Below are 27,627 nucleotides of genomic sequence, written 5' to 3' on the forward strand. Positions count from 1 at the left end.
GAAAGTCAGTGCATGGTGGGATCAATGTCACTGTGGCTGCTGACAACCCCCATCCAATTACCTGCTCCCACAGACCTACCTTCCCCATGCAGTGGGAACCTGTAATCCCCAAGGAACATGTCCAGGGGAGGGGGCGGTGGTTGGCTGCTTGAGTTCTGGTTCCCAGTACCCAACTTGTATCCTCACCTCTGGGGTGGGTGGCAGCTGCACCCCAGGATGGTTTTGACAGGCAGTGACATGGAAGAGATAGGCCTGAAGGTGCTAACCCCACTGAAGCTGGTTTCCATTGTGTACATCTTCCAGGCACAGTGTCTGGACATGAAGCACTATTGAGCCTAGCTTGGTCCACCACTGATCACCAATTCTTGTGGGAATCTTGCCAGAAACCTGCTAGCTTAGACATTTGGCATTTCAAGTTCACATTCAGCAGTGTTTGGCAGATTGCTACTCTAGCTCTGCTCTTGGGAGGCACTGCCATCACTCACTGCATTCTCGGTGGGTTTGATTTATATCTATGTGGGATATTGAAGGTGCTTCTACAGACTTGTTGCTGTCATGCTTTTTGCAGCAGTTGTTTTACAGGTTTGAGACCTGGTCTTTTACTGAATCAAGTTGATTGAAATTGTAAGCTTGAAATTTTATCATGAGTTCAAATGGGTTATGGTGTGTGGGGTGCAACTATTTTCATTTGAGGGTACCATCTTTTATTGCCTGAACCTTAAGAACTATGAAGACTACTACTAAAACCAAGTCCAAAATTAAAAAAAAAAGAAAAATGAAAAAGCAGCCATTCAACAAAAGATGTATTTCTCCATCTTTTTAACTCACTGTTTTCTAAAACACTTGTGCAGCATCAATCACTTTGCTCAATTCATTTAATATACTTTGTCTTTTGCCTGTCAACATCATAACCAGCTTTTATAGCCACTTGAGTGACCTGCACAAATTAAGGTATGGATTAGACATAGGCAAAAGCTGCAAACTTCCAATATGTTCATGTCATTTTTCTTGACAAGTGAAATGGTGTATGAACCAGCAACAATTGTGAGAAACTAGTTGGAATGAGAATTACCTGAATCTCTTATTGTCTGCAGGAGAGCAGCTGACATAAACAACATTTAAAAGCTCCTTTGTGGGCTGGGGTTGTGGCTCAGTGTTAAGAGTGCTTGCGTAGCATGCATGAGGCACTTGGTTTGATCCTCAGTACCACATTAAAAAATGAAATAAAGATAGTGTATCTGCCTAAAAAGCAAAGTTTCTTTGCCCTAACAAGGATTCCACTGTTCAAGTTTTTATCCCACCCAACCATTTAGAATGAGTGCTGTTTTTCTTGCTTGAGTGAGCTCTTGAAAAGTGAATGCCTTTCAGCACCTAATGTGAGTTGTGAATATAACTGGTTAATGTTACACATTCCACCTTCAAGAATTCTCTTTTTAATGGGAGGTTATGCTTTGGCAATCAGCATCTCCTGGGGAAGGAAGTTTAGAAGTAGAGACATGTGCTTTTCATTATGTATTTAGAAATTGTGCTTCAGACCCATCTAGAATGAGGGAAATTGAAAGTCTCTCTTTTCCCTGGGGCAATCAGAAAGAAATATGCATGAGTTCCTTTTGAGCACTATAAATCATTTACCAAACATTGCAGCAAACAATTGTGCATAAATTTTTATAGAAAAAAGTGAATCATTAGTATAAAATGGTAAAAAGTTGTTTCATAATCCTACATATACATTTACCAATTACACATAAAATTATTATTTGCTCTAGTGAAGTGGACTGAACACTAATCTTACACATATTCTTAAGAGGCTTATATTGGTATTCAGACTTATTTACCATACAGAAGTACATGTACCTTAAAGATTTGGTCTATTTTCCATACTCTTCCACTGGAAAATATTAATGGAATTGCCTAAGAAGAAAAATTGAAAATGTGTTAATATCAGTATTAATGATTGTTCTGTAAGCACTGTAGTTCCAAAGAAAGTAGCAATTAGGATGATCACTTTGTGTGAAATTCATTAAAATAGAAAGCTGCTATATTTGAAAGTATTTTAAATGTCTTCATTAAAAAAAGAAATAGCCTTAGATTTATATACATTTCCTGAGAGAGGAGTAGATAGATTTCATGTGACATCACCTGGTCCAGTAAATTCAACTAATGGGCTGATTTGTGCACAGAATTTTAATGTATTTATGTTAGGGTAATCATTAACTGACCATGTAACAGTGGACTACCTTATGCATTGACTATAACCCTTGCTGCTCTGACACTGAGGTTTATTTTTAAATGGACATGTTTTCTTTTCCTTTTCTCCTTCTCCCCCTTCCTAACCTGGGGATGGGGAACAGGATTACCCTTTTTCCATCCTAGGCCGAGTTATCTGTTTTTGAGCACAAACCAAGTAATTCATACTTCAGGGATGGATCCAGAATATCTAAGAAATGGCTATCTCCCAAATTCACTTGTTAGTAAATCACAACCCCCTGCCCCTCCCCCACAGGGAACACCTTGAATGAATCTTAACCCTCTGTACTCCCTGATGGGCAGAATCACAGCCTCTGCAACAGGAGTCCCCTGTGCTTCTACTTTGCTAGCAAAGCAATAAACCTTCCTTTTCCTTTTTCTCAAACCCATGTCCTTGTAACTATGGTTTGCTTAATGCTTTTGAATACAGTCCTTGCTTCTCTGCCACTGCAAGTTATTTTTCAAACAGATATTTTTCTTTCTCTTCCTCTCTCCCGCCCTGTTTCAGGGGAAACAGGATTATCTTTCTTCCCAATCCTAGATAGACTTATCTGTTCTTGAGAACACACTCACCACAGGAACAAAGTAATTCAGACTTTGAGCATGTTACCAGAATATCTTGGAAATGACTATCTCCCAAATTAAGAAGTGAATTAGAACTCTGGCAAAGAACAAGGGTAATGTAGCCTTTGAATCATTTCTTTAAAAGTTCCTTGCTCCCCTTGATGGACAGATCCACAGCCTCTGGGAGAGGAGTCCCCTGTGCTTCTCCTTTGCTAGCAAAGCAGTAAAACTTCTTTTTCCTTTTCCTCAAAACCATGTCCTCATTATTGGATTAGCATCAAGGACAAGGACCCAGCTTTCAGTACTGTTTTTTGTAAAGCTTTGTAAAAATCTTTCAGTCAGCTTTTTGCTGCAGTGACTATAATATCTGACCAGAACAATTGTAGAGGAGGAAAAGTTTATTTCAGGGATCATGATTTTTTAGTCCATAGAAGGTCACCTCCCTTCCTTGGGGCTCAATGTGAGGCAGAATATCATGGCAGAAGAGTGTGGCAGAGGGAAGCAGCTCACATGATCATCAGAAAGCAGAGAGATAGATAGATCTCCATTTGCCAGATACAAATATATACCCCAAAGCCATGCCCCCAATGTTCCACCTGTCTTCAATTACCACTCAGGTAATTAATTCACTAATTGGGTTAAGGCTCTCACAACCCAATCATTTCCCCTCTGAATCCTCTCACATTGTCTCACATGTGAGCTTTTGGGAGACACCTCATATCCAAACCATAACAAGTATCAAGGGAACTATTTCAAGGGAAGGCAATATTAATAGTAGGGAATAAGTTTGCAACTAATCTCTCATTGAAAGTTTGAGTTAATTCTGTTTAATATACAAATTTGGAAGTTTAATTATGAACCTATTTTTGTATAAAACATACAATTTTCCCCTTTTTTTAGTAACTACTTATCTTCATTTTTCATATGGAACAGCCAAAAGTCCAGCTTTAAAGGCATGCTACACAGAACATCTTGATATACAAAGGATAGAATGACTCAAATTATATTCAGGCCAACCTATTGGGAAACTAGACCAGAGCTGGCCAAGATCAAGCTGGTTGTCAAAGAAAAGTGTTTACACCTTGAAAACTTACTCTATGGATTAAAAAATCCCAGTTCATGTCACTAAGAAACCAAGTAAAAAATATTGCATATGGAACTCACCAATTGTGCTGAGGTCTTCATCAGAAGGTAGAGTTAAGTGTAAGGGTTAAAATCTTTTGATATTTTTAAAAAATTACTTAGTAATAAGAAATTAGACATACCACACTCTTCCATTTGGTATAAAATCAAATTGACAATGAAGACTATTTAAAAGAAATTCTCAATGTAAAGAGGGAAGTAGTGGTAACACTTTATACTACAGCAAACTTCCTGCATTCCCAATTAGTAGCATTGCTATTTCTCCATGATATATATTCATGTGGGAAAACTTGTTGAGCTTTTGCCAAGGACAGAAGATGAAAAACATCATGTCCTGATCAGCTAATTAAGCTCAGTGAACATTCTTGGAATAGCCCCATAAACTCTAGCTATTGTTTTGTTAAACATCTGAAAAATGCAGGATTCCTCAGTCTTTAGCCCTAATTTCTGCTCAAAATCTTAAAGGTGGGTACAGTCCCATTGTGACCCTTCTCAGTGCTTAAGTGAGTGCTAATCATCAAAGTTTGGAATGGCATCATAAGAGTAACTCTTGTAGCCTTTGGATACATAGTGGGCCATATTCTGATGGTAAAATCCTGGCAGGAACACCAGAATGCCAATGATCAGGACAGGAACTGCTTGGTCTGACCCCACTTTGCTGATGTAGCCTCACAGCAAGACAGAGCCTGAAATAATGGGAAAGGCACCAATCAAAAACAGCACAGTGGCAAGTGCAATGACCTTGTAAGGAATCTTAGGAGGTTTTCCTTAAACTGAAGGTCAATATAGCCATTGTCTGTGCTGGAGAGCCTTGAGTATTTTACTTTACTACTGGGGATTCCAGTAGCTAGGTTACCCTGACACAACTATAGTACTATTTTCCTGCCCATCTCCAGTCATTTTCCACATGGAGAAGAACTGTTGCAAATTTAGACCAAAATCAAACAGAACTAGTTTCTGGAAAGCAGCCAACCATTTCAAACCGAGAACTATGCTGTGCTTGCTTCAGGCAATAGCCCTGGCTCCTGACAAAGAGGGCATGTTGTCCCACCCTGCCTCAGGCATGTATTACCAGAGCCTTCTACCAAGCTGCCTTCTTGCAGGGAACTTGCCCATAACTAGTGGCCTAGAGGTCCCAGGCTGCATGGCATAGCCAGCCTTACTGATACTCCTAAAATATGCAATTCTACCATAAAAGTTATAAATAATTATTTTGTTGACAAAACACTAAAACAGTATGTTCTGGTTTGCCCTCCTGCAAAAATAAGCATAAGAAAAATAAAACTCTCCTATGTGCTATTGTATTGCAACATCCATTAAAAGTAGGATGTCAATAATAGTACTAGTAATTTGCTTTACTGTCTAGAACAGAGTTCTGTTTTCAGCTTGTCTTAAGAATAGTTGCCAAGAACAATAGCCTCCTCCTCTCAAATAAAACTAATTTAGTATTCAAGTGCCAAAGGCTAGATCTTGTGAATTTTCTATAGAATCACAAAGCAAATATGAAGTACCAGGTTTATTATTACCAGGTTTAGTTGTGATAGACAAAAGTGAATAAATGTATCCTAGAGAGAAACCTTTATAAAAGTGTATGATTCTATAAAGAATCATTAGAAACTGTGAGTGGAAAATTTCCAGAATTAGCAGTAATATAGAATATTTTGAAGCAATTTCTTGAGAAATAGTAAAATCTGGGGCAGACTGTATTGCAGTTAATTGCCTATTGTCAGAACAGCATGAGAAATATATTTGAGTAGGGATTTCAGCTACCAAATACACTCTACTGTGAGATCTCTTTATTCCTGAAAAATGAAAGTACAGTACTATGGTGCTGACATTAATGAGGCACTTTTCTTGGACCTAGTGGGGGATGCAGTATGCTGTTAGACCAATATATTTTCTAGAGTCTTATCAAGTTTTTATTTTCTGTCAGTATGACAAGCTGGGAAGTGGCAGAATATGCTACAGATTGAGGCATACATATTTGTCATTTATTGAAAAGCAGATTTCTTCTGTAACATTTCCCCCTTCCCAATAAAGAGCCATACACTATATTTCTTCCATCAATAATATTTTAGAGTGTTTCGTACCTAACAAGGCTCAGCACAACAGGAAAATTATCTGAATTTTTTGTCTATTGGAATAAACATGAGTGAAGTTTTCACTTACATTAACGTTACATATTTGTAGTTTTAGATTTGTTTGATGATTTCATAAGCAAAGTTGTTAACCACAAACCCATTGTTTGTCTTAGATAAATAATACACACACACAGCATAAAAGTACTCAAAAAAGTACTCAGCAGGGTTAGTTGTTCAGATATCTTGCACAAGTATTTAGCTTTTTGTAATTTCAATGTGTAAGTTTTAAAGAAAGAAATATAGAGAGATTTATGTGTTTGAAATATAAATGATATATCTGGATTAAGATGTATCTGTATATTATTAAATATTCAATGAATTGACTGGTAAGTGATATCTAATTGTATAGCCTGAAATGTAACTTATTTAAGACTATATTTTTGTACAGAGCAGTGCATACTAAGGTATAACTCTGTGTCCTCTTTAATGTCTAAAACTGTGTCTAGAAATTTCATCTGTCTTAAAAATATATGTCAGGCTCTTTGTGCTGGTAATTTCCCCTCTGCTATACTATCTTTATTATTTCTCAATATATGATGTTTTTAATACTTAAATATGAACTTATGATATCCTGGTTACTTATAACAGTGGGGAAGCCTGTTTATTACTCCAATGATTTGGGGTTTGCAGTTCAGTATCAGTTCTTCATTTCATGATTTTTGTAGTTGACATGAAGTTAGTTATGTGGAAAATATAAAAATAAAAGTGGTTTCACTGAAAAAATATTAAAAACTTCCTGCTTTCTAAGAATATTTTATTAATATGAAATATCACATAATAGAAAATATATTTTTCACAACTGAGACATGTTTTTCAGCTTTTTAAAAATATTTCCACAAGTGTATTTATTCATAACATTATGAAGTGTACACTGATACACTGATTTATTGAAGTTTATAACACATGGAAATGTATGGCATACTATTATTTTTTTTGACATATCATACATTTGAATCAGATGGGATATAATTTTTGAGTAAAATGGACAGATAAAATTTATATAAATTCAAAGTTTCTTATGTGATTTATATATATAAATGAGGGTGGAGCCCCTATGACATAATTACCTTCTACTATGTATGTAATGTGAAATTATCACTACAACCAAACTATTAATATATTATTATCTCAGGTGGTTGCTTTTTGGTTGAGAATATTTACAATCTTCACTTTTAGAAAACTTGAATTGTATGATACATTATTAATTATTGTTATCATGCTGAATATTACTCTCCAGAACTGGCCTCCAGAACTTATTCACCTTAAAACTGTAAGTTTTTGTCCTTCAACTAACATCTACCCATTCTCTTCACCCCTCACCTGAAAACTATGATTCTGCACATTATGAGTTCAACTTTTAAAATTTCATATATAAATGGGATCATATAGTACTTATCTTTCTGTGACTAGCTGATTTCAATTAGCATAATGTCTTCTAGGTTCATCCATGTTGTTGCAAATAGCACATTTTCCATCTCTTCCCAGCCTGAATAAATATCCCACTGTGTGTGTGTGTGTGTGTGTGTGTGTGTGTGTGTGTGAGAGAGAGAGAGAGAGAGAGAGAGAGAGAGACTTTCTCTAACCGTTCTTCTGTCGATGGACAATTAAGTTGATTCCATGCCTTGGCTTTTGTAAATAATACTGGATAAATAAGGGAAGGCAGCTATCTCTTCAAAATAGAGATTTTATTCCCTTTGGATAAAATACAATATACAATGAATAGTGGGATTGTTGGATTATATGGCTTCAAAAAATTCCATTCCCTCTGATAATTAATTTATAAGAGTTCCTTCTTCTACATTCTGACCAATACCTGTCATCTTTTGACTTTTTATTAATAACCACCCTAACAGGTTTGTGGTTATATCCTGTGGTTGTGATTTGAATTTTCCTGATGATTAATGATGTTAAGAAACTTTTTATGTGCCTGTTGGCCATATATGTGACTTTCTCAGCAAACTATCTATTCAAGTCTAGATAGTTACATAAATAGGATTATGATGATGATTGTTATTTGCTAGTGAGGTGTATGAGATACTTATGTTTTGAATATTAACATCTATTATGGTTTGTCTCCCAGAGTTTCATGTGCTGGAAGCTTGATTCCCAGTATGGCAGTGTTGAGATGGTGGGCACTTTAAGAAGTGGGGCATAGTAGAAGGTAATTATGTCATAGGGGCTTCACCCTCATGCATAGATTAATGCTGTGCCATGGGTTGGTTGGAGATTTCTTCCCCAAGGGCATATATATTGAAAGCTTGCTCATCAGTCACAATATTAAGAGGTAGTGGGACCTTTAAGATATGGGGCATAGTGGGAGGTCCTTAGCTCATTGGAATCATACCCTTGGGATGGATTAAGATACTTCTTATGAGGCTCCAGAAAGTCCCCAGTATATAACTGGCTTTCTGTCTTACCATATGACCTTTCCCTCTTTCACAAGTTTTCACCATTGTGATGCTATCTGTCATGAGGCCCTCACCAGAACCAAGACAATATCAATACCATGCCCTTGATCCTCCAGAATTTTAAGCTAAATAAACTTATTTTCTTTAGAAGTTGTCCAGCCCCTAGTGTTTTATTATTTAGACTAATACATGCTGTCTTATGAGAGTGGGTCAGGTCTGGTAGGAGTGGATTAATTCACATGAAAGCAGATTGCTATGAAAAGAGTGATCCTGGCCTGTCCCCAGTCTCTAATTTCCATGTAAACTCTTCCACATGTGCTCCTGCCATTTTGATGCCATCTGCCATGAGGTCTACATCAGACCCAAGAAGATGTCTTGCTCTAACTATTTATAAAATTCCCATTTTCAGACATTTTGTTATAGTAACACAAAATGAACTAAGACACCTCTTATCAGATATATAATTTGCAAATATTTCTCCCGTTTCCTAGATTGCCTTATCATTTTGTTGATTCCTTTTCTCAATCCAGCAAAGCCAATCTGAGTCAAGATCTTCATATTTGTTTCCCCTAGGATAGTGCCCTGAAATGCTCAAGTTAGTGTGCCTTCTCCCAATCTTGCAAAGTCAGCTGGCTGACTGTATTGCACACTTATACTCACAGCCCACAGATATGTACTTGCAGAGCTAATCTGGTGGAGAGCATAAAGCACACAGCGTGTTTGGAATGTTTTGTGGTCCACATGGAGATGTGTTCTGCAAGGGAAGCATTCCAAGCAGCTCAGAGGCAATCATCCTGATGGAATCTGCAGAGTGATTAGTAGATTTTTTTGGCTACTTTTCCCTGTTCCTATCCTCTCCCAACTATTCAGCTGTGCCAATTACCTCAGTATTAGGTGGGATGAGGAAGAGCTGGGCCTCTTGGCTGTGTTTCACACTCAATATACTCTGATTGTGGGAAAGTGTTTTCTTTCTTGTGATTTACTGTCAGTGAATTGCCAAACAAACCAAAAACCAATTAGGTATAACACATGATGCCTGTAATTTCTATTTTCTGCACTTGTAGCTTGACATTTTAGTAAACATAAGCTTACTCTCTGATGAACCAGGTTTAATTTAAATTATTTCTGTCTTCTAGAAGCTTACTGATATTGACTTTCTACTTGTCTAAGGACTGAAATTAAACATGTGCTTTTATGCCAAGCTTCATTTCATCAGCTCCTGAAGGAGCACTTACTGTGCAATTGTAACATTTTTTATTAAGTCTTCTAGGAATTACCCCATAGATTGAAATTAAGAATAGCCAAAGGGAAAGTGTCTCAGTCTATTTATGCTGCTATAACAAAATTTATAAAGAACAGAAATTTATTTCTTACTGTTCTATAGACTAGAAAGTCCAAGATCAAGCTACTGGCATTCAGTTTCTGGTAAGGGCTGTTTTGCCGCATCCTCACCTAGGGGAAGAATGGAAGAGCAAAAAGGGACCTAGCTAGTCTCCTTGAACCCTTTTATAAGGCACTAAAGGTTCCACCTCTTAATATTATTGTATTAGGAATCAAGTTTTAATAAGTTTTGGAGAAGACATAAATATACAAACTATAGCATTCTTCCCTTGGCTCCCTCCAAATTCATTTCTCACAAAATGCATTCATTCAGTGCCAATATCCCAAAAAGTCTCAATTCATTCCAGCATCAACTTTGAAGTCAAAGTCTGAAGTATAATCTAAATATTAATTAAATCAATTATGTATGAGGCTTAAGGTGTGATTCATCCTGAGGCAAATTTTTTCTCACTGTTGAGTCTGTAGAATCAACAAGTTAGGTGTTTCCAAAATACAATAGTGGGAAAAGCATAATGGAGACATAGGTGAGAAGAAAGGGACAATGGGTCCCAAGTAAGACCCAAAACCAACAAGGTAAATATTAAATCTTGAAGCTTGAGACTAACTTCATGTCCTGCCTTCTGGACACACAGGACAGGGGTTGGGTGTACATGGCTCCAGGTGGGCCTGTACCCATGATTTTGCTGGGTCCAGAGCATGAACACTTTTCATGTGTTGGAATCAGATACCGGAAGCTCTCCCAGGCTGGTGTTCCATGCTAGTAGCTCCACAGGTATGGGATTTTGCTAGGAAGTCCATCCACTACAACTCCACTAGGCATTGCACTTATGGGAACTCTCTGAAGTGGTCTTGACCCTCAGCTCTGCTGAACATTTCCCTAGTGGAGACTCTCTACAGTGGTCCTGACCCTATGGCTCCACTGGGCATTTCCATAGTGGAGTCTTTCTGCAGCAGTCCTGCTCCACTGGGAAATCTTTGTCTAAGTCCCAAGGCTCTCCAGGACATTCTTTGAAACTAGGATGAGATAACCATGCCTCCACAGATTGTGCACACTGAATGATTATATCATGTGGATGCTGCCAAGCTTTAACACTTGTGCTCTCTGGAGCTTGGGCCCAAATGAGTCACAGTTATCTGATCCCTCACAAGACATACTCTTAACGCCCCATTTATAGCAATGTAGGCTTTTCTAGCATGCACCTCCAAACTCTTTAAGTCTCTACCCATTACCTAGTTTCAAAGCTACTTCCATACTTTCAGGAATTTGTTATAGCAATGCCCTACTTTTCAGTACCAATTTCTGTCTCAATCTGTGTCTGATGCTATAACAAAAATGCCTTAGGTTGGATAGTTTATAAAGAATAGAAATTTATTTCTCACAGTTTGGGATATTGTGAGGTCCAAGATCAAGACAACAGCATTTAGTGTCTTGTGAGACCCTTTTTCTCTCACATAGGTGAAGAGTAGAAGGACAAAAGAAGAACCAACTAGTTCTCTTGAGCCCTTTCATACAGCACTAATTCTATCCATGAAGGCTGAGCCCTTGCGGCCTAATCACCTCTTAAAGACCCCAATTCTTAGTACTGTTGCATTGGGAATTTTCAACATGAAATTTGGAGGGGACACAAACATTCAACCCATAAGAGACAATAATCTTCATTGGAAATTCTAAAAGTGTCCCCACTTTGCCTACATGGACTTGTAATCAGTGACATTCTATTTAGTATGAGCGGAGTGTCTTTGTGACTATATTTGCATTTTTGAGATGAAGAACAGAATGTCTCATTCACTACTGAGAGATAAGGATTTCAGAGTTCAAAGCATGGAGGACATTGGGAAAGTCAAACTTTTTTATTATTTTTTTATTTGCTTTAATTAATTACACATGACAGTACAATGATCTTGACATATCATACATTTGAATCAGATGGGATATAATTTCTCATTTTTCTGGGAAAGTCAAACTTTAATCAGGTTTCGCTTCATGTCTAGCCAGGTATACTTAGGAGCAGAAGTACGACTCACAGCCTAGTTAACTCCACTCAGGAATTTTTTTTTTAATGTGAGGCATCTAAAAAGTACAGATGGTACATCCCTTTGTGTCACAGATGAATGATTTGTTGAGAGCAGGCTAATTTATGTAGTTTCAGTGGCCCCTCCTTGCCCCCACTCTCAATAGTATCCTTATGCTACTTAGAACTGAACACCACAATCTGAATCTTATTTCTGGCCAAAACTTATCATGTTCATTGATTTAGTCTTACAGCAATTTATCCTCCTTACATCATTCAAACTTCAATACCAGGCAGAAGACTGCCACTAGTGTTGTCCTGCACATAGATAAATATCTCACTCTGCACCAAAGTCTGACTCATAGAGTTACAGCCACTGCTCTCTTTTAAAAAAACAACAACAACAACATTTTTTTAGTGTTGATGGACCTTTATTTTATTTATTTATATGCAGTACTGAGAATTGAACCCAGTGCCTCATACGTGCTAAGCAAGTGCACTACGGCTGAACCCCAGTCCCAGCAGACACTGATGCCACTGCTGCCTTTGTACTGATACTCTTGGTAACCCACTCATATTTCTTTTTTTTCTTTTTAGTGGTCCTGTTTAGTTATATTTAACATTAGGATTTATTGTGACATAATTTTAAAAGTATGGAATATGATTTGTTCCAATCCAATCCCCAGTGTTCCCCCTTCCCTTCCCTCCTCCCTCCCCCTGTGTCCCTCTCTCTACTACACTGATCTTTCTGTATTTCCATTTAGTCTTTTTAACAATTAGTGTCTTGTGTATATACATGATGGTCAGATGCACTGTGATAAATCCATATATGTACATGTGAAATTTAGGTCAGATTCATTCCTCTGTTCTTCCTTTATCATGTCCCTTCTCTCTCCTTCTCAGTCCCCTTCATCTAGTCTACCAATCTTTCTTCTATTTTAATGGAATCCCCTCTTCCCCTCCCCCCCTTATTTTAGAATAGTTTCTGCATATCAGAGAGAATATTAAACTTTTGGCTTTCTGAATCTGGCTTATGTCACTTAGCATGATAGTCTCTATTTCCATCCATTTACCACCAAATGTCATACTTCCATTCTTATTTATGGCTAAATAATATTACATTGTGTATATATACCACATTTTCTTCATTAATTCATTAGTTGAAGGGCATCTGAGTTGCTTCTGTAGCTTGGCTATTGTCAATTTACTGTTATAAATACTGATGTGGCTGTGTCACTATAGTATGCTCATTTTAGATCTTTCGGCTATATATCAAAGAGTGGTAAAACTGGATCATATGATCGTTCCATTCTTAGTTTATTGAGACATCTCCATACTGCTTTCCAGAGGGGTTACACTAATTTGCAGTGCCACCAACAATGTATGTCCCACTCATATTTCAACATTCTGCTCCTGGTCACATCTGCTCACACTCACTACCTACATAGCCAAATACTCTGCTCAGTACCCCTAATTCCTGTTTTATTTTAAAAATCTTTTTTAAAAATTTTTAAATAATATATTCACGAGAATTGCCAAAATAGTACAGAAAAGTACTGTATATACTTCCCCCAATTTCTCTGAATGGCATTTTCTTACATAACATAACACAAAGTCAAAACTGTGAAATTGATATCAGTACAATCAATCAACCATATTCAAATACAGCCAGTTTTACTTTCAATCATCTCTATGTACGTATCTCACCCTTGTAGAATATCATTTGACTACAGATGTAAGGATTTTTTTAAGATTTAATTCTGTTTCATCTGTGTGTGTGTGTGTGTGTGTGTGTGTGTGTGTGTGTACTTAAGCATTACACTCTTTTGATTGTTGGTAGCTTTGTATTAAGTTTTGAAACCAGAAATTGTGTCTTCCAACATTTTTTTAAGATTACTTTGAGCATTCAGGTCATTTTCAGTTTCATATGAATTTTAAGATAAGCTTTTCCATTTCTTAAAAAAGATGTGATTTCAACACAGATTGCATTGAATCTATAGATTGCATCAGTAGTATTGCCACCTTACAATAATAAGCCTTCCAATTCATGAATACTGGATGCCTTTCAATTTATTTAGTTCTTTTATCATCATGTTGTTTTCCTTGTTCAAAGCATGTACTTTCTTGATTTAATTTATTCCTAAATATTTTATTCTTTTTTATGCTACTGGAAATGGAATAACTTTATAATATTCCTTTCATATTAAGTATGGTCAGTTCATAGGAATATAACTGATCTTTACATGTTGATCTTGTACCTTGAAACTTAATTCATTTATCATCCCTAGCAGTTTCTTTTTTGTAATATATTTTGCAATTTACTATATGTAGGATCATGTCATTTGTGTTTAAAGATAATTTCACTTTTTCCTTTCCTATTTTCATGCCTTTTATTTCTTTTCCTTGCTAAATTGCTCTGGCTAGAATTTCTAGTTCAATGTTAGCTGAGCATGGTAGTGCATACCCATAATCCCAGCTACTTGGAAGGCTAATGCAGGAGAACCACATGTTTGCAGCCAGCCTGGTAACTTAGCAAGATCCTATGTCAAAATAAAAAAATAAAATAAAAAGGGATGGGTACGTATCTCAGTGGTAGAGTGCCACCAAATTCAATCCTCCGTACCACAGAATAATAAAAGAGCATTTCTAGTGCAATACTGAATAGCAATGATAAAAACATCTTTGCCTTGTTCCTGAACATAGGGGGGAAAGGTACAGTCTTTCTACACTGAATATGAGTTGTGGGTTTTGTATAAATACTCTTTTATACTGTTGAGAATATTTCTCTTATTCTGAGTGCTTTTTAAAATAAATATTTATTTATTTTTTTAGTTTTAGGTGGACACAATATCTTTATTTTATTTTTATGTGGTGCTGAGAATCGAACCCAGTGCCTCACGCATGCTAGGCGAGCACGCTATCACTTGAGCCACATCCCCAGCCCCCTGAGTGTTTTTTAATCATGAAAGTATGTTGGATTTTTAAAAAATTGCATTAATAGAGATAATTATGAATTGTTTTTCTCTTTATTCTACTAATATGATGTATTACATTGGTTGATTTTTGCATGTTGAACCACTGCTATGGTTTGAGAATTTTCCCCAATGGTTCCTATGATAGAAGCCTAGTTTCCGCTGTGTCAGTGCTGAGTTGGTGGAACTTTTAAAAGGTGAGGCCTAGTAAAATGTTATTAGGTAAGCCTATTAATATGCTACTGTATTTGCTTTACTAATATTTTTTAGGACCTATATTTATAGGGAGTATTGGTTTACAATTTTCTTCAGATGTCTTTGCTTTCATATAAGGGTAGTGTTGGACTCAGAGACTGGGTTATGAGATATTACTTTTCTATTCTTTGGGAGAGTTTTAGAAGGATTTATATTCTTTTTTAAGTGTTCAGTAAAACTCACCAATAAAACCATCTGGTCCTTAGATTTACTTTGTTGGAGGCTTTTGCTCACTGATTCAAACTCAAGGTCAGAACTCATAGTTCAATTTTTATCAAGTTAGTTCTGTTAGTTTATGTCTCACCCATTTTTAGGTTACCTTATTAGCTGGTAAACAATTTTTTATAATCTTCCATTAAAATCCCCTTTTTCCCCTGTATATTCTACAGTCATATTTCCAGTTTCAATTTTGATTTTAGTAATTTGAATCTTCTCTCATTTTTTCTTGACAAGTCTAGTCAAAGATTTATGAATTTTGTTATCTTTTCAAAGAACCTATTTTTTGTTTCTTTGATTCTCTCCATTAAGTTTTTTATTCTCTATTTTATTTTCACTCTAATCTTTGGGTTTTTTTTCCTTATGGTACTTAACTTGCTTTCCTTTTTCAGTTACTTAAGGTATAAATTTATGTTATTAATTTAGAATAATTCTTCTTTTTTAATTTAAGCATTTATGACTATAAATTTCTCTCTGAACACTCTTTTTACTCCATCCCATGGGTTTTATTTGGTTTTCATCTTTATTTATTTCAAAGTATTTTCTAATTTTACTTGTAATATCATTTTTTGACTCATTAGTTTTTTAAGGATGTATTATTCTGTATTTGTATATATTTGTGAATTTTTCCATTATTTTCTATTAAGGATTTCTAGTTTCATTCCATTATACTCAGAGAATATACCTTGTATGATTTCAATATTTAAATACATTCTATGCTGAGTAAAAGTGGCAAAAGTGGACACAATTTTTTTGTTCTAGATTGTAGAAAACTTTCAGTTTTTCCAATTTCTTATTACATTAGCTGTTAGGATACTATAAATGGCTTTTTTCATGTTGAGGCAGATTCTTTGTATATCTTACTTGTTCAGTATTTTTACCATAAATTGATGTTGAATTTCATCAAATGCCTTTTCTCCATCTATTGAGGTGATCATTTATTGTGTCCTTCATTCTATTGATGTATATACATTTACTGACTTATATAAGTTGAACTATCCTTGCACCTCTGGGATGAATTCACATTATAATGGTGAATAATCTTTTCAATGAGCTGTTGGATTTGGTTTATTAGTATTTTGTTGAGAATTTTATGTCTATGTTCATTAAGGATATTTTCCTACAGTTTTTGTTTCTTGTTTTGTCCTTGTCTGGTTTTAGTATAAGGGTAATGCTGGTCTTACAGGATGTATTTGAAACAATTGACACCTCCAGTTTCTTGAAGCAGGAAATAGGTTATTTGAAATCATTCTACTTGTTTGTTGTAGATGCAGATTGTTATAAACCACCTTCTTAGTACTGGGTTTGTTGTTCTGTTGTAGGACAGATGAGGCTGGATATGGAGAAATTAGCACATTTATTGGCTACAGCCAGGTCCAGCAGGGGGTGGGTGGGTGTTCACCACAATCAATCAATCCCTCTGAACCCTGAGTTCAGAAAGTTTTAGAAATTTATACCCAGTGTGTAGGGGGAGGAGCTCAGAGGTTCACAATCTGCAGAAGTCCACATAAAAGTAGGGTTTTTTCCTATTGTTCTGGGCAACCAACTCAGGTCAGGTTTTACAACAATAGCCCCAAGGATGGTCTCTAAATCAGTGCCTGTGAGAGGGAGAGTTCCCCTCTACTTTTCCCATCAGCTGTTTTCCCTGGACCTAATTCACCATTTACTCTCATCCTTTGAATTGTAAAGGACTTTCCCTAGGATCTAACTATTGTCCTTTGAAATGGAAATACCTCTGTGAAGGCCTTGAGTTAGTCTTTCTTATTGCACTCTGCTTCTGCAAACATACCCCCCCACACACACACACACACAACTCTCTTACAGAAATTCTTGCTGACAGTCTAAGAACAATTATGGTGAGGGTCTCTGGAAGCTTAATTAAGATTTTCTATGGAGGAGGGGGTGCCACTACAGTATCCTATAGGTTTTGGCATGCTATGTTTGCAATGTTCTTTGGTTTCAAGAAATTTAAAAATTTTATTCTTGATTTCTTCCTTATTTCATTGGTTATTCAAGACCAAATTTTAGACTTTTTAATGTATTTTAGATTTTTCCAAATTTTAAAATTATTTATTTCTTGTTTTATTTCAATGTGGTCAAATCATATTCCATGATTTGAATTTTTAAAAATTGATTTGAGTCTTGTTTTGTGGCCTACCATATGATCTATCATAGATAATATTCCTACCATATGGTCTATCATAGATAATACCCCATGTGCTAATGAGAAGAATAAGCATTTTACAGCTATTGATTAAAATGCTAGTTAGATAGATGTTTATAATTCCATTTAGTCTAGTATGCAATTTAACTTTGCTGTTTCTTTGTTGATTTGTTGTCTGGATGACCTGTCCATTGCAGAATGTAGAATGTTAAAAATCCCCCTACTATTATTGTACTAAAGTCTATATATCCCTTTAGATTTAAAAATATTTGCTTTATATATACATGTAGGATGCTTATATATTTAGAATTGTTATTTCCTCTTGTTGAACTGACCACTTCACTATTATATAAGGAACTTCCTTGTCTTCTTTTTACTGCTTTTGATTTAAGGTATATTTTAATTGGTATATATAGGGCTACTCCTGCTTTCTTTTGGTTTTACTTTTACATGAAATGTTCCTATTCTTTTCTTCACTTCCAGTCAAATGTGTGTCCTTAGAGGTAAAATGAATTTCTTATAAACAGTTTACACTTGGTTCTTATTTTTTATCTATTCCATCACTCTATATCTTTAAATTGGGAAATTTAATCCATTTACATTTATGACATTTATTGATAGGTAAAGTCTTACCACCATCATTTTGTAACTTTTTACTAATTTTATTATATAATTTTATTTATTTCCCCCTTCCTTCCTTCCTTCCTTTCTTCCTTCCTTCCTTCCTTTCTTCCTTCCTTCCTTCCTTTCTTCCTTCCTTCCTTCTTTCTTCCTCTTTCAGTGCCTCCCTTTGTGCTTAAATGACTTACTCTAGAAGTTTTTATTTCTTGTTATTATTTTTGGTATGTCTATTATACATTGTTTGCTTTGTGGTCACTTTGAGGATTACATAAACATCTTTTGATTATAACACTATATTTTTAAATGATAGCAACTCATCATGACTGAAATAATAACAAAAGAAACAAAAGAAATAGAATATATTCATGAAAAAGTTTACACACGCCCTCTATTCCTTCCCACAGTTTGAATTTTAAATGTTTTATTGTATATGTTTATATATTGTCTCTCTTCATTTGTTAATGAAGTTATTTAAATTGTTTTCTTTTAATTCTTCATAGTAAAGAAATGAATAGTTTGCAATATTTGAGCATTTGAAATTGAATAGTCTTACCAGTGAGCATTAGATCTTCTGATATTTTCTTCTTACTCATTAACATATCTTTCAGTTTGAAAAACTTCCTTTAGCATTTCTTGTAGGATAGCCCTGGTGGTGACAAATACTCTCAGTTCTGTTTGCCTGAAAATATCTTTATCTCTTCTTTACTTGTAAAGGATGGTATTACTGGGTACAGTATGCTTGGTTGGCAGTTTTCCTTCAGTACTGTGAAAATCTCATGTCATTCTCTCCTATAAGGATATTGCTGAAAAGACTGCAGACAGTTGAATGGGGCCACCCTACTGTCTTATTTCTTTTCCCCTACAGCCCTGAGGATCTTCTCTTTGTTTCATGTTGAGAGCTTACTTTTAATGTGCCTTGGGGGTAGGCTTAGTTAATTTAAATTTGGCTGATTACCTTTGACCTTCCCATCCTCATCATTTGTATCCCTCTTTAGGTTTGGAAAGTTTTCCAATTATTATCAGTTTAATCAAGCTTTCTACCCCTTTGGCATTCTCAAGAACTTTGAACCCTAACTATCCAAATATATGTTCTTTTAATGCTGTCCTCAAAGCTCTGTAACCTTTCTTCATTCCTCTGCATTTTTTATTTTATTTTTATTATTTTATTTTCCTCCTCTAACTGTATTTTCAAAAAACATGTCTTGAGAACACTAATTCTTTCTTCTGTAAGACCTTCTTGGCAATTGATACTTTCTATCATGTTTTTAATTTTGCTTAGTGTATTTTCCAGGTCAAGTAATTTTTGTTTAACATTTTTTAATTGCTTCCATCTTACTGTTAATTTTCTTTGTCAGAGTATTGGATCATTTCTCTTGTGTTTTCTTGAAGCTTGTTGATTTTCCTTAAGAGAGCTGTTTTAAATTCTGTGTTGGAGAGATTATTCATACTGGTAACCATCTGGTCAGTTTCTGGAGACTTGTGTTGGTGCCTAATGAGTGAAGTCATGGTTCTCTGAAAGTTCTTGATGCTTAATGTATGATGAAATATGCACATTGAAGGATTAGGCATTTATTTCAGTCTTTGTTATATGGCTTTTTAAAATGCCTATCTTTTCTGTAATTTTTCATAGGCTCCTCATTTTCTCTGACTATTCACTTCCACTACTTTCACACTGGATGGTGCTCAGGTCCAGGTTTGCCTACAATCTGCTATTGGTGTGTTGTCACTATCTTACCACTAGAGGGCAATCCAAGCCCAGGTTTTCCCCAAAGATACAGTTAGTATGTTGCTGAGAATGAATCAAAGTACCTAAAAAGATAATCTATCCCCACAATTTTCTCCCTGGAGTTGGGGTGGGCCTAGATACCTTCTAAATAGTCACTGGCTTCTGGTCAGGCATTGCAAAATTCTACCTTGCCCTGAGCAGTTTTACCATGGACGAACCAGTGCCAGGCTTCTATGCCAACATGTACATACTGATACCAGAGAGCCAAATCACACCCTGAGCCGTCAGCCCACCTACAGCACTGGGTAGGACAAAGATCCACACATCTATTGGCTGCCTATTCCTGAGAGGGAACAGTGGCCCAAGATGGCTACAACCAGTCATGAGTGATGCTGACTAGAATGGAAGTCTGATATATTAGGGCCACATGTCTTCTTCTTGCACTAGAGTTATTCCAGAGGCTCTGCCTACAGGCAGACCTGGAGAGTAAAGTTATTAGGATCTGCCCAGTGTTAGGTTTTCCCAGTCCAACACTCAGTTCCAGAGAAAAGTTTGTGCTTACTACCTTGGCCTACCCCTCAATGAATGGGGTCTTTGCCATACGGACTGATACTAAATTGGTTCACGCCAGAGTCTCATAGCCACAAAAGCCTGCATATTCTCAAGGGGACACTGAGGCCCATTCCACAACCAGCAGTGATACAGGCTGAAACATGAGTCTGTTGCACTGGGGCACAAGTCTCTTCCTGGTCCTGGGGGCAGATCTAGAGGCTCCTTCAGCCAACCCTGGCCAGAAGATAGCTGTACTATCCCAGGTTAGGGAATAGTTTATAGAGATACTCCCTTGGCCACCAAGGCTATAACACTAAGCTGAGTAGCATCTGAGTCTCGCCCACAGGATCAGTGTGCAGTCCTGTGTGTATGTATATGTGTGTGTTTGGGGTTTGTGCCAGGTTCATTGAAATACTGGCAATATGCAGGCTGAAAGTTGAATCTGTCTAACCAACACATAGGTCTCCACCTGACACTGGGGAAGGTCTAGAGTCTCGGTTTATGAGTTCAGGGCCTGGCCATGGAGAGTTTGGTTTGTACCAGGTGCTCACCATGGTAGGCCTGGCACTTAGCTCCAAGACAAAGTTCTGTGCTAGATTTTGTGCACTCCCCATTTGGTATAGTTTTGCTTCCTCCTCTGTTGCCTGAGGTTGGGGAGGCAGTAGCAGAGGTATAGTTAATGCCATTCTAGGAGTTCAGTCCATGGGCATTTTTTTAGACAAAATAAATGATTCTGATATGGCAAGACTTTTAGCATTTGGAAAACATGCCTCTAAGCCATGGTACTCACATGCTAGGGCCTGTGGAGTCTTTAGGGGAGCCTGAGAAAGGGTTGGGTGTAGGTCTTAATGAAAGACAAGTCATTATAAAAAATAGTTATCTTGTTGTATGGAAATACCTTAGTTTATTTATCCATTCATCAGTTGATAGACATTTCCAACTTGAGGTGATTATAGAGTTATTATAAACTTTGGTGTATAAGTTTTGTGTGAAAAATATGTTTGCATTTCCCTTGAATATACCTTCCCCCAAAAGAGCCATCACACATAGAATTAATTTAAGAGATGCATTAGGAAAAAGATACCGAAAGTGGCAACCAAAGGGGATTATTCATTCTTCCTCCTAGGCAAAGTAAAAGTACTGGAAGTAAATCTATGTTTAGTGTTTTGAGGAACCGCCAAAATATTTTCCAACTATCAATATGTGAGGGTTTCAATTCCACTACATCCTTGTATAAACTTGGTATAAGCTTTATTTTTTATTACAGCCATTTTAGTGGCTAGGAAGTGATTATCTCTTTGTGGTTTTGATTTAGAGTTCCCTGATGAATACTGATGTTGAGTATATGTTCTTATGCTCACTGGTCATGTGTCCACCTTTTTTTGTAGCAATATGTATTCAAGTCTTTTGCCCGTTTTTAAATTTGATTATATTTTAATTGATGAGTGCTGGGAGCCATCAGCCAAGTAGGTATGACAATTTCCTTGCCAGTGTACCCCCATGTTTCTTTAGTGGAAGGACTCATGGAAATAGGACATTTTGCAGGACATTGCATGTAAGGTGACCTTGCTCAAGGACCAGGGCGGATCCGTGTTTAGGGTGTTCCTGGTTTAGCATAATAGGAGATTAGGGTGTTCCCCCTTTAGAATAGGGCGGTTTAGCATAATAGGAGATTAGGGTGTTCCCCCTTTAGAATAGGGCGTATCCTGCTGCCTGGTTTCCTCTTGAGTTCTTAGGGTCAGACAGTATATTTGGGAGACAGAAGCCCAGGAGTGGTGGATTTGGGCAGAGAACGTGGATTTCCCCAGAACGTGTTTGTAGACGGCCGGTGTGAGTTCGGGAATAAAGAATTGCTGTTTGAATCTACAAGCTGTGTGGAGACTCGTGATTTGTGCCCAGCCAGAGACTGCGGCAGATGAGTTATAGAGATCCTTTTTTGTTGGTTCCTTTTAGTTATACATGAAGTAGAATCAATTTTGACAAGCATGAAACACATCTTGTTCTATCTGATTCAGTCCCTGGTACTTCCCCTTCTCTTCACCTCCCGCAAATGCCTGCTCCCTTTGGTCTACTGAACTTTCTGCTATTCAGCCATAGTTATTTTAAAATTTAATTTATTGTGAATGTACACAATGGTGTGACACATTGTAGTATATTCATGTATGTACATAGGAAAGTTATGTCAGATTCATTCCATTATCTTTCCTTTTTGCATTCCTCCTCCCTTCCCTTCATTTTCCTTTGTCTAATCCACTGAACTCCTATTCTCTTTTTTATACCCCCTTTATTGTGGGTTAGCTTCTACATATCAGAGAAAACATTCAACCTTTGACTTTTTGGGACTGTCTTATTTCACTTAGCATGATAGTCTCCAGATCCATCCATTTACTGGCAAATGTCATTCTTTATGGCTGAGTAATATCCTATTGTGTATATATACAATATTTTCTTTACCCATTCATCTGCTGAAGTGCACAAAGTCGGCTCCATATGTTAACTATTATAAATTGTGCTGCACATTGATGAGGCTGCATCACTATCACATGCTGATTTAAAATCCTTTGGATATATATTGAGGAGATAGATAACTGAATCAAATAGTGGTTTTATTCCTAGATTTTGGGGGAATCTCCATACTGCTTTCCAGAGTGGTTGGACCCATTTTCAGTCCCACCAGCAATGTATGAGTGTACTTTTCCCCCCACATCCTTGCCAACATTTATTGTTACTTTTATTCTTGATAATTGCCATTCTGACTTCAGTGAGATGGAATCTCAGTGTAGTTTTTCATTTGCATTTCTATAATTGTTAGAGATGTTAAACATTTTTTTCATATATTCTTTGAATGTTCATATTTATTCTTTTGAGAAATGTTTTAGTTCCTTTGCCCATTTATTGATTGGGTTGATTTTTGGTGTTAAGTTTTTTGAATTCTTTGTATATTCTCCGTATGAATGTCCTATCTGAAGAGCAGGTGGCAAAGATATTCTCCCACTCTGTAGGTTCTCTCTTTATGCTCTTAATTGTCTCCTCTGCTGTGAAGTAGTTTTTTAATTTGATGTGATCTCATTTATTATTATTATTTTTAATTTTACTGGTTGGGCTTAAGGAATATTCTTAAGGAAGTTGGTTTCTGAGCCAATATGTTGGAGTGTTGGGCCTACATTTTATTCTAGCAGGTACAGGGTTTCTGGTTTAATTCCTAGGTCTTTGATCCACTTTGAGTTTTGTGCAGAATTAGAGATGGGGTTTAATTTCCTTTTGTTACATATGGATTTCCAGTTTTCCCAGAACCCTTTGTTGAAGAGGCTATCTTTTCTACAATGTATGTTTTGGCACCTTTGCCAAGTATGAAATAACTGTATTTATGTGAGTTTGTCTTCTATTCTGTTCCCTTGGTCTTCATGCCTGTTTTGGTGCCAATATCATGCTGTATTGGCATTGTGATACCTCCTGCTTTGCTTTTATCACTAAGCACTGCTTTGGCTGTAAGGGTCCAGCGAAACGTCGGAGGGAGAGACCACAAGAGACCGGCTCCATGCAATTGGCAGAAGGGGTTTTATTGATTCAGCATGCTGAGGCTCCAGGCTCACTCAGGAAGATAGAGCAGCCCAGAGCCCAGAGCAGAGGTCAGGCAGAGCTTAAGTACACTTTTTGGGGAAGGGGGGGATATTTAAATTGATTGATTCTGGGCCCGTGGTGCCTAGTGCCAGGCGACTCAAAGTCCCAAGTTATCAGACCACCAGAGGAGTCAATGAGAATGTTTACTGGGGCAGCTCCGGTATTGTCCTAACAGCTACAGAGATCAAAGGCTCCGGGGTAGCCGAGGTATTTAACATATCAATGGTCTCTTACTTTACAACCCAAGCCTTGCAGTTACAGACTTCACAATGTCCGGTCTTTTACACTTTAACTCTGGATCTGCGGCTTAGAATCAGCTTAGAAATTTTACCTTTACATTCCCCACTCCTTTTTCTGACTACTTTTAATCTTAAAAGTACTGAATCATAATTATTGAAGGGTCTCATATTACATGAATTGTTTCGTGTTCCCTGGAATCATTTTTAGTATGGCCTCCATTTTAGATCCCACTTGATATTAGACTGAATTTAATTACACTGACTACCTAACTTTAAATCTGACTTTGTTTTTTTTCCCTTTAATTTGGGAACTCCTTACTGCTGTAAGGAAGGGGGGCTAAGATGATCTTTCTGGCTTTTTTTAGGCTGAAAAGGGACGGTGTGGGGCAAGGAGTTTGGAGTCCCCCTCTAAAAAATTGGGTCTATCAAGTGGTCCATGATAAAAGTCCAATTGAGAAGTAACAGACTGGAGGGCCATCTGAATGATGGGTGGTCTATAAGAGAAAAAAGAATTCATTAGTACTGGAACCAGATTGATGCAGCAATAAATCTCATAGCACAGGAATATGCCAATGAGTATGATGGCAAAGACAAAGACTAACAATGTTTTTTATCAGGCAGTACCAAGAACCAGGAACTAAGATATTGTTTCCATGACAAAGTTGCTGAATACATGGCTTCTGTCTGAGCATGTAAATCTTTAAGGATACTTGTCATACAATGTTTAACTTTTAGGGTTACAGATGTCCTTTCCCTTAAGATATAGTCTGTCTAATAATTTAATGTCATCTGATCTTGCAAAATCTTTGTACTAGTATGACCTCTGTGCTGTGTCTAATAGAGAAACCTTTAATTCTGTTACTAGGGCTGGATAACCATACTAGCAAACATTAAGCCTATCTGCGTTGGTTAAAGGCCTTGAACTAAAAACTACTCTGGCAGTTCCTTTCGATGGTTATCAGGCATTTTTACCTAAGAATCTCTTTTGTAGCCTCTAGTTTATTTATTTATGAAAGTTACAGTTAACTATTACTATCATTTAAAATGCCCAGGAACAGCTATGCTTTGGCTTTAACTGTCTTTGCTAAGTGTTTAAGATGAAGCAAGTTAAACTGATCTTTGTTTTTATCTATTGTTAACAGTCAGCTGAGTTTCCCTGGGAGTCCTCAGGGAACTTACAGCAGCTTCTCAGATCTGCTAGTGCCATTTGCGCTAGGATGGGTCCAGGCCTTGCTTGACCATATGGCTTCCCTCGGAAGCATCAGGGATGTCTTCCCTCCTCTTTACAGCAAATGCACCGATTGGCTTTCTGTCCTCCACTGGTCTCATTAATCTCCCTGTTCAGGAGGTTATGTGGCCCAGAGTTGCAAAGCTCTTTGGAGAAGTCCCCCTATTCCCTGATTCAGACTGACTCAGAGGGCAAGAGCCAAATTTTTAATTTTAAAACTTGATCTTAAACATCCAGCAAATAAGTTCAAACAGCCTTATATTAAAAGTACTGGGCTTTAATGCCTATCTCTCTATCCTGTAGGTGGTAACTCCTTATCTTAAATTGAACCAGGTTGTAAGTTCTTAAAGCAGTATCTCCTTAAAACATTAACAGGCAATCCTTAGACCATCTAAGAGCAAACCAGAAAACAAAACTAACTAGGGTAGAAACATATTTAGTTTACATATTAGTTACCTAGAATTTTGGCAGAGCTATACATTATAATCCCCTGTTTGAGATCCTGGCAGTCGTGACAAAAACCAACTTCTGGACACAACTTTAAATGTACTGAAATCTGGCCTACTTTTTTATATTTACTTTTACATGTAGCGAGATGGGACATAGAGCCTTATCTCAAGTAAGGCTGGGCTCTTTATAAATCTCAAATGTTATAGTTCTAAAGCTGATCTTTGTTTTTTAGACATTATTTTACAAAGTTTACATAAACTGCTGTTCAAGTTTACATGAACATAATATCACACCTAAAACATGAGTTAAAGAAAGGCTGAAAGTTTTTAACCTTTTATGGAAAAGTAGCAAAGTATTTTTGTGTTTTGTAATAAAACCTTTACACAGATTAGGCTCTCATTAACTTAAAAATACACTTAAGTTGTATCTCAGTGTAAAAAGGTAACATAGAACTGTACATATCTCATTGATAACTAGCCCAGTTATAGAACACAAATTATATAAATAAATCTCCAACATGTCTCTTTTTTTTTTTTTTAAGCCTAAAATTACCATACAACTTTAGGACACCAGTTTGATATAATGTTTTTTTGAAGCTTCTACCTTACAGACTTGTATACCTGGAAGATATGAACATATTAAAATTACCATAATTACATTGATGATTTTATATTAACCAAGTTTGGCTTTTAAAGAAATGTCATAGCACAATTTTTTTTTTTAAATAGCAGCACTTGTTTAACCAGCTGTTTAATTTTTTTAAATTACTTGCTCAAAAACTTATACTCATAACCAACTTACACAAACCTTTTTTATCACTTACTTAAACCCTCTTAATTACCTAATCACATAGACTTTTTTATCTAGAAACACATTTTCCCTCTATTAAATCCATATCTAGAACCTTCTAGTTTCTCTCTTTTTTTTTATCTGTTAACCTCCTTCTGTTCACATTTTGAAACAATACTTGTAAATTTTTGAATTTAAGCAGATTATTTTATAGACATTAACACATATGGTTGATCAAAAATAGAACTGATCAGGACAAAACAGTGTATAAGGTAGGAGCATAGTCCAATCTTTTATGCCGGTCTCCAAGCTTAATTTCGTTAAGGTCTCTTTGATGGTTCTATTTATCTTTTCTACCTGTCCTGAACTCTGGGGTCTATAGGCACAATGTAACTTTCAATTAATCCCCTGGGTCCTGGCCAGTCCCTGACTTACCTGGGCCACAAACGCTGGTCCGTTATCGGACTTCATTACCTTAGGCAGTCCAAATCTTGGAAAGATGTCCTCCAGAATCTTTTTGACCACTATCTGGGTTATTTTTTTCTTTGTGGAGAAGGCTTCCCAGAGTTCTGTATCTGTGTCCCCAGATGATAAGCTGCCTGAATGTTCCTGTGCAGCCAAGTCTCCGTCTTGGAGGAAGCTGCTCTCATCCGTAAACCATACGACCTCAGGGTAGGGCAGTGGCTGATCCTTTAAGTCTCGGTGTACACTAATCTTTTTTACCAGTATGTGTTGACAATCATGAGCGACAGGTCCTGATGATTCTTCCAGCCACAGGTCCTGATGATTCTTCCGGCAACAGTGTAGCCGGGTTAAGTGGAGCAAAAGGCTCTGGTAATGGGTCATTTTGGAGTTTGATAGCCACCTGTCTGGAGGCTGACGGATGATGCTCTCTAGGGCATGGGGGGCTATGATAGTTAGCTTCTGTCCCGACATTA

General features: G+C 36.8%; 2 pseudogenes; one reads left to right on the forward strand and one right to left on the reverse strand.

The window, feature by feature from the left end:
* The first annotated feature begins 216 nt into the window (after positions 1–216).
* LOC143639497 (transmembrane protein 47 pseudogene) lies at positions 217–744 on the forward strand (annotated as a pseudogene).
* A 3,720-nt stretch (positions 745–4,464) lies between these two features.
* Positions 4,465–27,160, reverse strand: LOC143638588 (transmembrane protein 230 pseudogene; annotated as a pseudogene).
* Between the last annotated feature and the right edge of the window lie 467 nt (positions 27,161–27,627).

The sequence above is a fragment of the Callospermophilus lateralis genome, chromosome X (assembly GCF_048772815.1).
Source record: "Callospermophilus lateralis isolate mCalLat2 chromosome X, mCalLat2.hap1, whole genome shotgun sequence".
Taxonomy (NCBI): Eukaryota; Metazoa; Chordata; class Mammalia; order Rodentia; family Sciuridae; genus Callospermophilus; species Callospermophilus lateralis.